The 12029-nt window shown below is 43.2% G+C and overlaps 1 pseudogene; it reads right to left on the bottom strand.

The window, feature by feature from the left end:
* Nucleotides 1–6026: 6026 nt before the first annotated feature.
* On the bottom strand, nt 6027–7303 carry LOC142456488 (AP-1 complex subunit mu-2 pseudogene; annotated as a pseudogene).
* Nucleotides 7304–12029: the final 4726 nt, after the last annotated feature.

Raw genomic sequence — 12029 nt, 5'->3', positions numbered from 1 at the left:
TCCTCTTGTGTTCTGATCTTCTGCCAATTTTTTCTCTTGACTAAGCCTAACTATGGTCCAAATGGCAAAAGAGTATGAAATGTAATTTTCAATTACGCAGACCCACACAGAGTATAGCAGAGCAGATGTAGGCTTAGAAGAACAAACCTCATTTTTACCTGCAAACAGAAAAATGACACTAGTTTTTTTCAGGTAAAACTCCAGTCAGAGTGATGTTTTTTGCTATTTAAATGCTTAGTTACATTCAAACCCCAGATCCTACTTTGATTTCCTCTTATGTTATCATTTAAATTATAAAATCAAATTTACTGCCATCAAGTTGATTTTCATAAGGTTTCCAAGACACTAAATCTTCTTGGAAGCAGGTAGCATCACGCCCCCTCTCAGGGCATCGGCATCTAGGACCCTGCAATGAGCAGTTGAGTGGGGAGGCCACAGGGCTGCACACTGCTGATTTGAATTAGGAGTTTAAACAAAGCCCAGAAGTTGAAGGGAGGGGACAGAGAGCTTGCTTAAAACATTTTCTTTCTTCCACTGATATCCACTAGGATCAATTTAAAGTCTCCAGGAATGTATCTTTTTTCACACTAAGCCTGCTGAATACCTGGTGTGCTGTTACATCATCCAGTCATAAGTTCCATTCAGGTTGATCTTTGTACTGAGCACTGTGCTGTTTGGGGGTTTATAATCTCGCTTGCAAATCCTCACATGCTACAATCGCTCATGATATTCTGAAGTCTGTGAGAAATTGGGGTTTGAGGATACAAGTGGGGTCTTATCCATCTTCCTATAGGTAGACAGGCACATCCCTCAGGTGTACTTACTGACCCTACTCATTGTATTATAAGGTACGAATGTGAGGCTTCCATTTACTTTTACAGAGGGGGGCGGGGAAAGTTGCTAATCTCCTGTACTACCATTTTATCAACTGTACAAAGAATTCTCTCATCTCTAAATTGTGGCAGACAGGGAGAGAGCTGGAGGAATTCACATTCCCATCTAATCTGTCAGCTTCTTCTGCACAAGCGGCGTCTGTTTCCTCGGAGGAGTCAACTTCACATTTGACATATGTGTTAGTCTGGGTTGACTAGAGAAACAAATTCATAGACACTCAAATGTGTATAAGAAAGAGCTTCATGTACAAGAGCAGTTGAATATTGAGAAAACATGCCAGCCAAGTCTAAATCAAGTCCACAAGTCTGATATTAGCCCATATGTCTGATACCAATCCATAACGTACTCTCAGATTCACGAAACACATGCAATGACACCAAATGCAGGAAGATCACAGGCCAGTGGGTGGAAGGGCTTGTCGATCCAATGGTGGTAGAGGCAACTCAGAGCTGGCAGGGCTCTACACGTGGCTCATCCAGCTCCAGAGCTCTAGCATAGCTCCATGTGTCTTATCAACAAAAATGTCTTGCAGGGAGTGTGCCCCTCCTCCAATGAGTTATTTATCTCCTTATCAAAATGAGGTTATCATGCTACAACCTGATTGACAGGCTAAACACCACCCCTTCACTTGTAAGTCACAAATTAATGACAGATTATGAAACTATCAGAACATACATACAACTATGAGTAACTAACACATAACTCTTGCTCTCTCTCACCCAGAATGTAGAAGAGTAAAGAAAATTCAGAAACTCAAAAAAAAAAAAGTATTCCAAAGGACTAATGAACCACTCAGACCACTGTCTCCACTACTCTGAGACCAGAACTAGATAGTGGCCGACTACCACTGCTAAAGATCCTGAACAAAGAACACAGAGGAATAAAAAGTAGAAAACTGTTAGTCTGGGCAGACTAGAGAAACAAACCTATGGACACCCATGTGTATAAGAAAGAGATTTATATGCAAAAGCAATTGAACATTGAGAAAAAAAATCTAGTCCAGATCAAGTCCATAAGTCCAATATTAGCCCATATTTCTGATGTCAATCTATAAAGTCTTCTTCAGACTCTCGAAACTCATGCAATGATGTCAAATGCAGAAGATCACAGGCTAGTGGGTAGAAAGTCTTTGCATCCAGTGTCATTGGAAACATCTCAGCGCTGGCAGGGGTCTCTCTATGGCTTCTCCGGCTTCTGAGGTCTGGTTGCATCCGTGTGGCTTGTCTTCTGCAATGTCTCCCAGGGAGTCAGAGAGAGAGAGAGAGAGAGAGAGAGAAAGCGAGATCGTTCACATCTAAGGAGGAAGTACCAGATTTACCAGAATTCTCAGGAGAAGGCCATGCCTGCACAGAAGTCTCATTGGCTATCTCCAGACTGACAGCCTTGATTCCACCCCTACACTCTCAATCCTTAAATTGACACAGGTTAGGTGACTACCACAAACATAATTCAAAATCATAGAAAAGACTAGACTTTATCATTTGATAGAGACTGATATAATCCTCAAGATTGCATCCCTGTTTCTGAGATGTCTCATTGTTATACCTAGAAAAATGGCATACTGACCAATCCCTGAGTTAGAATCCGCTATGCCTTATTTATTTATATGTGTTCACCGATTAACTGGGTGGCAGTGAGAGAGACCCGGCTATTAAGCAATTTTTAAGCAATTTCACTTCACCACCAGCAGCAACTGACAGAAGACTGAAGAATGTCCAACAAGGGAATGGAAGCATGTAATACATATCCAGAAGATGGAGATAATATTAGTCAGCACAGGTTAATATTTTCCTCAAATTTAGCCAGAATTGTTATTTTATCATATGCTTTTGGAGATTGAATATTTCAAAAATGAGAGGACATAGCATTCTATTGGGGCTCATAGGGGAAGAAGATAACTGGAGGCTGTGCAAAGGGAGAGCATCTTCTAGATAGAGGTGACTGATGCATAAGATGACCCTGAAGGAGAGCATCCTCTAGATAGAGACCAGAGATAAGAAGACTTTGAAGGAGACAACGGATAAGATGACTGTGCTGGAGAGCATCTTCTAGATAGAGACTGCAGATAAGATGACTGTGCTATAGAGCATCTTCTAGATAAAGACCAGGGATAAGAAGACTTTGAAGGAGAGTATCTTCTAGATAGCGACCATGGAGAGGATGACTTTGTGTAAGGATCTGTTGGATGAGGAGGAGAGAGCTGCTGGAAAGTGTGAGAGTGGGAAAGATTGTGAAAGAGGCGATGTCATCAGGAGGACTGTGTGGATAAGGTCCTACTACAAAAGGCAGGCTGTGGGTAAAGGGAATAGGAAAAGGTCAATCTGACTGAACGTGGATCTATAAACTCGACAAAGAGAGAATGAGACTGACACTACTCGGTGTCAGGAAGCTAGGGTTTTACAGATTAATCAAGAGGGAGAAAAATATGAAGCGGAATAATGATATGTGTTCCTTGCTAGACTGCTAACACTATATAGCACAGATTAGAAGCAAGATAACCTTTTAAGAAATTATTACACTATGATCATGTCAAAAGAACCTGAACTTGAGTAATGGTCCATAGAACAAGGAAAATGTAAGAACAGAAGAAATAATTGGGGGAAAAAACAGGCGATGTCATTTCTATTAAGCAGATAGCTTATGATTTAAACAAATTTTCATAACCAGTTCTTAATAGTGGGAAACTTTCAAAAGCATTTGGGGCTCTTAAAAAGGGGATTCATAGTTTGGCACAGGCAGGCTTGCTAGACTAGAATAGAAGCGCTTGCTTAATAGAGTTTCTTCATTAGTCATCTGAGGGCACTGATATTTTTTTTCCAGTTTGCTAAAGGCATGTGAAACCAACTGATCATTATTCCAAAGTACTTGAGTGAATAGACTTTTCACATTGAAGCTTTTAATGTAATATTGTAAAAAATAGACTTTCAGCCACTTAAAATGAGCCTTCCAAAGTGTTTTATTCAGTTGTCTCCAGGAAAAAAATTAATGTCTGAGTCTAACCTTCCAAAATTATTGGTTGATTTAGTAAAAACTGGAAATTCATTTCCTTGGTGGCAGATTTTGCCTGGTGGTTTGGGTCTCTGAAGTAGGCAAATTTGATACAATATGGACTTATGTGTGATAAGGTAGGGAGAAGACACTTTCAGTGTTTTTCCTTAGGATGAGAGGCAGACTCAGCAGCAATGGGGTGTGGGACCTTCGCCCATAATGCGGATCTGGAAGAAGAGTTTCTGCTGTAGTGAGACTAGAAAACATCTGGGGTTTTTGGAAGGAAGACCATTGGACCCATGGTTAGTTTACCTACTGACTCATTATTTCCTTCCTCTATCCCTAGGAACTAGTCTCTCAGCCACTCTTTCCCTATTTCCACCCCGATTCTTTCTTTCCAAATCTAGTAGAATTCCAACACAATATGACACCAATTCCGAGTACTCTCCACACTAAAATAAACTCAGATATGAAATATTCTAATGAATTCTTAACTTCTGCCAAAGGGAAATGAAGGCAAAATGTTTTTTTTCCGTCTTTCCCTTTACCTTTCTATTCCCCTATATATTTCACACCCCTTTCTACTACATTAACTTTTTCTTTATCTTTGTTAACATTTTATGATGTTAATACTCTCTTTAAGTTATAGTCAGTCTTTTTTTTTCACTTATCCCAAATGTTGAGCCCTTTCTTGGTTTCTTTGCCCCAAATTGTGACATAGTGTTTATAAAGAGACGTCTCTTCTGAAAATTTCCATTCAGAGTGATTTGCCTTGACTTCTTAATCTCCCTGACAGTTTCTTCCAGGCTCTTATCTATCTTTCTTCAGCGTTTTTTCATCCCTAAAACTAAAGGTTTAGAGATAAATGGCATGCTGGCTTAGCTCTGAACAAACCTACAATTTGATGTGGGTGCACCCTGGTTGTTAGACAGCTTGGGGCTTGTTGTTGTTGTTTTCTTCCTGGCGTCAGTTCAAGCTCAGAGACCCTTGTACCACAGAATGGGACACTGCCTGCTATACCCAACCTCACAATGACTGCTGTTGTCACTGCTGTGCCAGTCAATCTCCTTGACGGTCTTCTTCCCATTGTCTGACACATTACTGCCCCAATCATGATATCTTTCTCCAGGGATTTATTTCACCTGATAACATGTTTAAAAATCTAACCATCTTCACTTACAAGGACCACTCTGGCCTTACTTTCTCCAAGACAGATTTTGTTTGTTTTTTGTTAGTCCACAGTATTTTCAATCTTCTTAGAAAGTACCATACGTCAAATGCACCAATATTTTCCAGTCTTCTTTATTTAATGTCCAACCTTCACATGTTTATGAGGTGATTGAAAATACCATGGCTTGGGCCAGTCTAAAACACTAAGTAGGCTTGGGGATGAAGCTCCATTAGTACTGACGGCTTGCCAGGGATATTTTCCTCTCAAGCGTCCCAAACTCTCTACCATTGAGTTGATGCGGATTCAGAGCAACTCTCCAGGAAAGTGTAGGACTGCCCTGGAAGGTTTTTGAGTCTTTATGGGAATAGAAAGCCACAATTTTCTCCCACGGAGTGGCTCGTGGATTTGAACTGCTGACCTTGTGATTAGCAGCCCAATGCATAACTCACCGTGCCATTCATCTCAGCAGGTCAAAAATCAGATACTTCTGACTGTTTCACACTCTTCATTTTTTTCTAAATAACTGTCACTGGCATCGTACCCATATTTTTTCTTTTCTTTTTTTTTTTCACATTCCTAGACTCATCTCTTTAATGACATCTTAACTCAGTGGAATAGGCAGTGGGGCCTCTGGGCTCAGCAGCTGTGTCAGAGGAGGCCTCCCCACCCCGTGACCGAGGCGACAGCCCCTAAGGCAGGTCACTGCAGGAAGGCACTCATGAGGGGGACCACTTCAAGGCCCTCCCCAACTTCATATAAAACCGGGGGTGGGGGAGCCGCCCCAGGGTGAGGGAGGCAGGGAGACCACCGCTTCCTTCAGCCAAGTAGGAGGCCAGATGCTGGGCCCTGGGAGAGGAAACTGGCAGGTCAGGGCTCTCATCTGGTCTCTGTACACACTCCCCCAGTCTGCAGCTGGGGCCTGGGAGACAGAGCCCCCCCCCCCCCATATCCAGGCCCCCATCTCTCGGATCTTCTAACTGGTCCGAAGTTGATAATCACCACTCTGGGTGATGTAGCGAACCCAGGGAAGGGCCTGGTAACCACTTTTCTCTATGATCTTCATGTACCGAACCTGGATCCCGGAGACAGTGAAATAAGGAATCTCAAACTTGACTCTGATGGGGGGCCGGCTCTCCACCTCCTCCTTCTCCACACTTGGAAGGCCAAAGTGGGCACGCATCAGGTACTCCTTGCCCCCCGGGAAAGACTTGATGCTCCAAATGACAACGTTCTTCTCAGGCATGTACTTGGCGCTGCCCACACTGGTCTTGAAGCGTGGGGAGTCGGCATCGCTGGGGACCGGCACAGAGATCTCCACGCTGTTGGCCACCGACTGCTTCTTGAACTGCCCCTTGGCCTTCACCATGATCTCCATGCGGCTGTGGGAGAACTTCTCAATGACAGACTCGATCCAGATCAGCGGCTTGACCTGGGTGCTCAGGCGGTAGGACATAAGCTCGAAGTCGCCGTCGGGCGGGATGAAGGAGATGGTGCGGTCGTTGTCGAAGCACGAGAGCCGCACGCACTGGTGGAACTTCACGTCCTCCAGCTCCACCGACTTGTTCTTGCTGCCTGAAAGGCCAGTGAGCTCGAAGAGCACCGGTCATTGAGGCCCAGCCTCAGCTCTGGCATTCCGGACAGGAAGACCTTGAGTTTAATGGTGCCTACAATCTCGCTCAGCAGGACGCTGCCGTTGGCATTGACCAACAGGTTGACAGACTCAATGACATCGATGAAGACTTCGTTCTTCTTGTACTTGAGGCCCTCGGAGCGCCAGGACACGGCGTTGGTCACGGTGGGGGGCACTCGAGATTTGCCGGTCTCCAACTTGTTGCCCTGCTGGGTGATGTACTCCTGCAGGATCTTGCTGTCGGTGGTCTGCGGGAAGCCGAAGTCCATGAGCTCGTCCAACAGCTCGTAGACGATGATGAAGTTGTCCCGGATGCTCTCCTCCTCCAGCTCCTTGAAGTACTCCGAGAACACCTCCACGGTCTTGTACAGGAAGGAGTACACGAGTGAGGCATTGGAGTTCTTCAGGGTGGTGGCCACCAAGTAGAGGTTGCTGTGTTTGATCCACAGGAAGTGGACGCGGCCGTGGCTCAGCAGCGGGGCCAGGGCCCCTTCCTCCTTCCGCTGCATGAGCAGCGGCATGAAGTACTCGATCTCACTCATGGCCACATCTCCCTTGTAGTTGCGGCTGATCAGGGGCTTGCCCTTGACGTCGAGGATGAAGATGGCCGAGGCGGACATGGTGGCGGGCGGCGAAGCAGGGAGGCGGAGAGGGAGCCCATATTTTTTCTTAATTCCAGATAGGATATAAAACATTTTGCTCCAGGAGTCAAGCAGGATCTAACCCAGTTAAAGGATGAATGAAAAACACACAATGCCCATTCAGTAAAAGATGGCATCGCAGAGCTGTTGCTTGCCTTATAGTCTTCCTTTTGAGGCGTGGTGGTATGATGGGGTATAAGCTGGGCTGCTAAGTGCAAGGCCAGCAGTTCTCGCCCACCAGCTGCTCCAAGGGAGAAAGATGAGACTGTCTGCTCCCATAAGAATTTAGGCTCAGAAACCCGAAGGGCAGTTGTATTTGTGTCCTGGGGTTGTTATCAGTCAGAGATGATTTGAGAGTAGTGGGTTTGGTTTGCAAAATATATATATTATGGTTATTTGCTATCATTCAGCTTATGTCCTATATTTATTTATTTAACAGTTTATTGGTACTTCATCCACATATCATACGATGCAATAGTTCAATCATATCGAGAAGAGTTGTATAATTGTTACCACAATGATTTTTAGGACATTTTCTTCTTCCTTGTACTCATTGTTATTCGTGTAATTTTTTTTAAATTTTGGCAAAAATGTACACAATGAAACATTCTACAATTCAACACTCTACCTTTATAATTCAGTGCCATCGATTATACTCTTCATGTTGTATAATCATTATTGATATATTTTTCCAAATCATTCCAATCCACTGACATAAATGCAATTCCCCCTAAGCACAATCAAAAATCTTCTTCCATCATCACTGGAAACCATTGGTCAAATGGGTTTCTGTTTAGTAGTTTTCTTGATATAATATTCACACATCATACACTTCCATAGCTAAATGATTTTTAAAAGATTTGTACACACATCATCACCATCAGTTCTAGCACTCCCTCCCCACCTGCATTGTTTGCTCCCCAGTTCTGGTCGCCCGCCCCATCCCTGTCTGGGTGAACCATCGTATCAGTTATTGTCACTATGCATACCACCTTCTGCACTTCATAAACTGTGAAACCTAACAGAAAGAATAAAAACAAAAGAAAGAAGTAAATGATGATAATAATAATATAAAGATAAAAGCAAAGATTAAGAAAGAAAAGCTCGCCTGCCTTATTAAAAAGACCAGAGATGAAATGCCTGCTAAGGAATGGTCAAGAAAGCTTTGAGCATAGAGCTCATTTATGTGGATCAAGAAGGAGGTCAACTAGCCAAGTATCATATTATGCCATGGTCTGATCCACCACATCAAGTTTACAGTCATCTCTGTCTCATAGTGGAGCGGTCTGAATCTCTTGCCTGTGGCCAGACAGGCTATGCTGAAAGCTTGCTCTGACGCAGCACCTTGCAGATGAACCTGGCATCTGACTGGGTTCCACAGCCTTGTACAAATTGGGTGTTCACAGTTACACTCTGAAACTTTTCCCTTGATCATATTTGAATATTTTCATCATCATCTCTAGATCACACAGACTGGTGTGTTCTTTCATGTGCATTTAGTTGACGCCTTTAAGACCCAAGAAACTTCCAATTCCAATGGATAACCAGGCATCATCTGCTTTCTTCGCCACATTTTGCGATGGTACACTCATCTTCAGTCATCTCTTCATGAAAACAAGCCATGTTATAAGAACTAACTGTTTTGGGACTGAGGCAAGAATTAAGTGAGAGTCTAGAATCCATCTGCTTGTCCACAGGTTACAAATGAATCTTGTTTATTTTGGTGGTCAGATTATGACAAAAGCAACAAAAAAAACCAACAACAAAATAAACAAGCAACAGTGCCCCCCTCCCACCCAGAAAACAGAAGAAACAAAAAGGACAAATATTGTCAATCATCCCCCTGGGGTATAAGGCAATTACATTGAAAGCATTGATAATTTATCCAATTTAAGGTGCTATTGAAATGAGAGTTGATGCAAGTATTATCCAACTGGGAACTGCAATCCCTGAATCATTGCTCTGAATAGATGGATTTCTGAATTGATTGAGCTCTCTGTGCATTGAACATGGAGGCTGGTACTAGAGGAGAATTTCCTGTACAATTACTTACAAGGGCAGATATTGTACTGTCAGATTAATACTTGTCATATTAATTCAAGGGGAGCATTGAGGTACTAGATGGGTCCCCTTTTATTAGACACTCACTAAGCCAGGAGCCTCCCAAGGTCCACTAACCACCATTTTCTCAGTCTTGGGGTAGCCATCCTTTTCTCCCTCTCCCATTAGATATTTCAGCCCCAAGTCCAAGGGTACAGGTTGTTTTGAGGTAGGGCGCAGTTTGTTCATTTGGGCTTCCACGTTGAGGTCCCCATGTGTGGCCCTTGGGGGATATCATGTAACTTGTAAGGCCAGTCTCTAAGGTCATCATAGTGCTTAGTCCATGACTTGGTTCACTGAGGGTTTGGTAGGAACATATTTGAAGTATCTACCCAGGAGCAAAGAACCAGGTTAAGTCTCCCCTTAGGTCCCCTGTAATTATGTAGCATCTCTTACTGATATGAGGCTTCTCCTCCCTACTTACTGCCTACACCCACCAACAGAAATCTCAGTGCCTCCTCTGAAATGTAGAGGCTCCCCTCCCCTGGTCTGAACTTGATTTTCAGTTGGTCTGAACTTGATTTTTCCTTGGTTGTTGTCTTTGGTTATTCCTGTTTAAAGTGGCAAAAGTGAATGGGATTAATATTTATTTTTAGCTCAGGGGCCAAAATTATCTCTTGAATTTCTCAGGCATCATGCTACTTAGTGAAAGTGTCTGAGAGAAGGCCCAGCCCTGGTTTGATATAATCAGAGACCTAAGGTTATGTTTCATATTAATGGAATCATTTAGATAAGGATGAAGATAAGATAGGCAAGGATTGAACTTAACTGTTTTAAGAACTGAGTTTAGGATCTGACTGTACTAGGCTTATGCTGGGTTTTTTTCCCTTCTGACTATTATTAATACAATTATTTATACAAGTGACGATTGGGAAGTAAAAATAGAGAGCTTGTAAGCCTCCTTGCATTCAGCCATCAATTTGAATCTTTGCATGGTCTAGGACAGGCCTGCAAAGAAGGTTCTGAAAAGATAAGTGTCACCCAGCACATTGGAACACTCAGGACATTTGCATAGGAAGAGGCTTGCCTGTGGGCTATGAACAGACTGACAAAGGAACCTGTTGGCTTTTTAAATTTGGAACTACTAAGTTTTGTGCCCGCAGCTGGAAAAATTTGGAGCCAAGAAGGAACTCTCCTTTCTATGACTGAACATTAAAGGGAGCCTGCAAGCAAATTGAAATGCTTGCTAGGTGACCACCTGGATCTATTTGTTGAGTGGAAGTGGGAGAAATGCAGCAATAAAGAGACAGGTTGAGTCTGGCCACTGATACTCGTGGACCTGGTTCAAAGGGACTAGAGGAGAAGACAGGTGCAGGTGGACTGGTCTGAAATTCATGACCTAGCCCAGGTGGGCTGGGGTTGTTGAAAACTTATGACGGGTACCATGGTATACAGGTGAGGTGGCCAATGGGCATCCTGCTGAGTCTAAGCAAGGCAACAGTCCACATTAAGTTGACCAGAACCTGACCAGATGAAAAGAACATTTTTGAGCCTGTGTACTAGAGCATATGGCTGCTGACTTTATGATTGACATGATTCCAACTGGAAGATTCTTCACAAGGAACATGATTGTCTCCTCAAAGCTCTGGGTTTGTGTAAGTGGGCAGTATAGAAATTGGATACCTCATATTGGCCAGAAAAAGGCAAGAACTGGTTGGCTTATTAACTTTCATAGGTCAGTGAACATATTCGTAGGATTATAGGCTTACCATGTAGGTGTTCACATAACTGCAATTGTTAAGTATAGCATATTTTTGTTTTGTTCCTTTATAGAGTATAGTGTTTAAAAGAGGCTGACACATTTTGAATTGCATGCATTTTAGTTTTATCCTGTTAGGTACAGATATGATTTTTATTATTTTTATGTTTAAAAATTACATATGGCTAAAGAGTTGTATAAATGTGTCAAGTTGACAAGGGGTGGTCTGTGGTAGTTACACAATTTCTTGTCAACTTGATAAAAGAATGAAGAGCTGGAGTCTATCCTGTGAATCAGGTCACAGCCTGATGATCCCACCTTCTCATGGGGATTCTGGGAGCGTCTTCTCTTCCTCTCTGGAGGCAGGACACACTCTCTCTGATTCACATTCCTGTTGACAAGCCACATGGAGCCATGCTGATGGCAGCCCGAGCCAGGGAAATTCCTCCACTGCCATTGGAACCACCCAGTGGTGCGTGATCCTCTTGCATTCAGCATCATTGCATGTGCTTAGTGAGTCTGAAGAAGAATTCATTGGATTTGTAGGCTAATAATGAATTTATGGACTTGATCTGCACTGGGCCGGGATTTTGGGATGCACAATTACTTCTCAACATAAAGTTCTGTCATACATGTATAAATGTCCCTTGATTTGTTTCTCTCGTTAACCTGAGTGAACATAGTTTTCCTCTCAGTCCTGTGGAGAGCCTGTTGAGTAGTCACAGCCTTGCTCAGTGTCGCATCGTATCAAGTGGGTGGTCTTTCCCCATTTTCCCCTTCTCAAAGGAGTGACCTCAGCCAACGTGAAGGCTCCTCTTTCGAAGTCGTTCTTATAAAGGGTACTTAAGTGGGGTGATGATGGTTTATGGCCAGTAGGCAAACATTCTACCCCTTTGTTAGGGAATG

The sequence above is a fragment of the Tenrec ecaudatus genome, chromosome 9 (genome assembly GCF_050624435.1).
Source record: "Tenrec ecaudatus isolate mTenEca1 chromosome 9, mTenEca1.hap1, whole genome shotgun sequence".
Lineage (NCBI taxonomy): Eukaryota > Metazoa > Chordata > Mammalia > Afrosoricida > Tenrecidae > Tenrec > Tenrec ecaudatus.
This window is presented reverse-complemented; position numbering and strand designations above follow the sequence as displayed.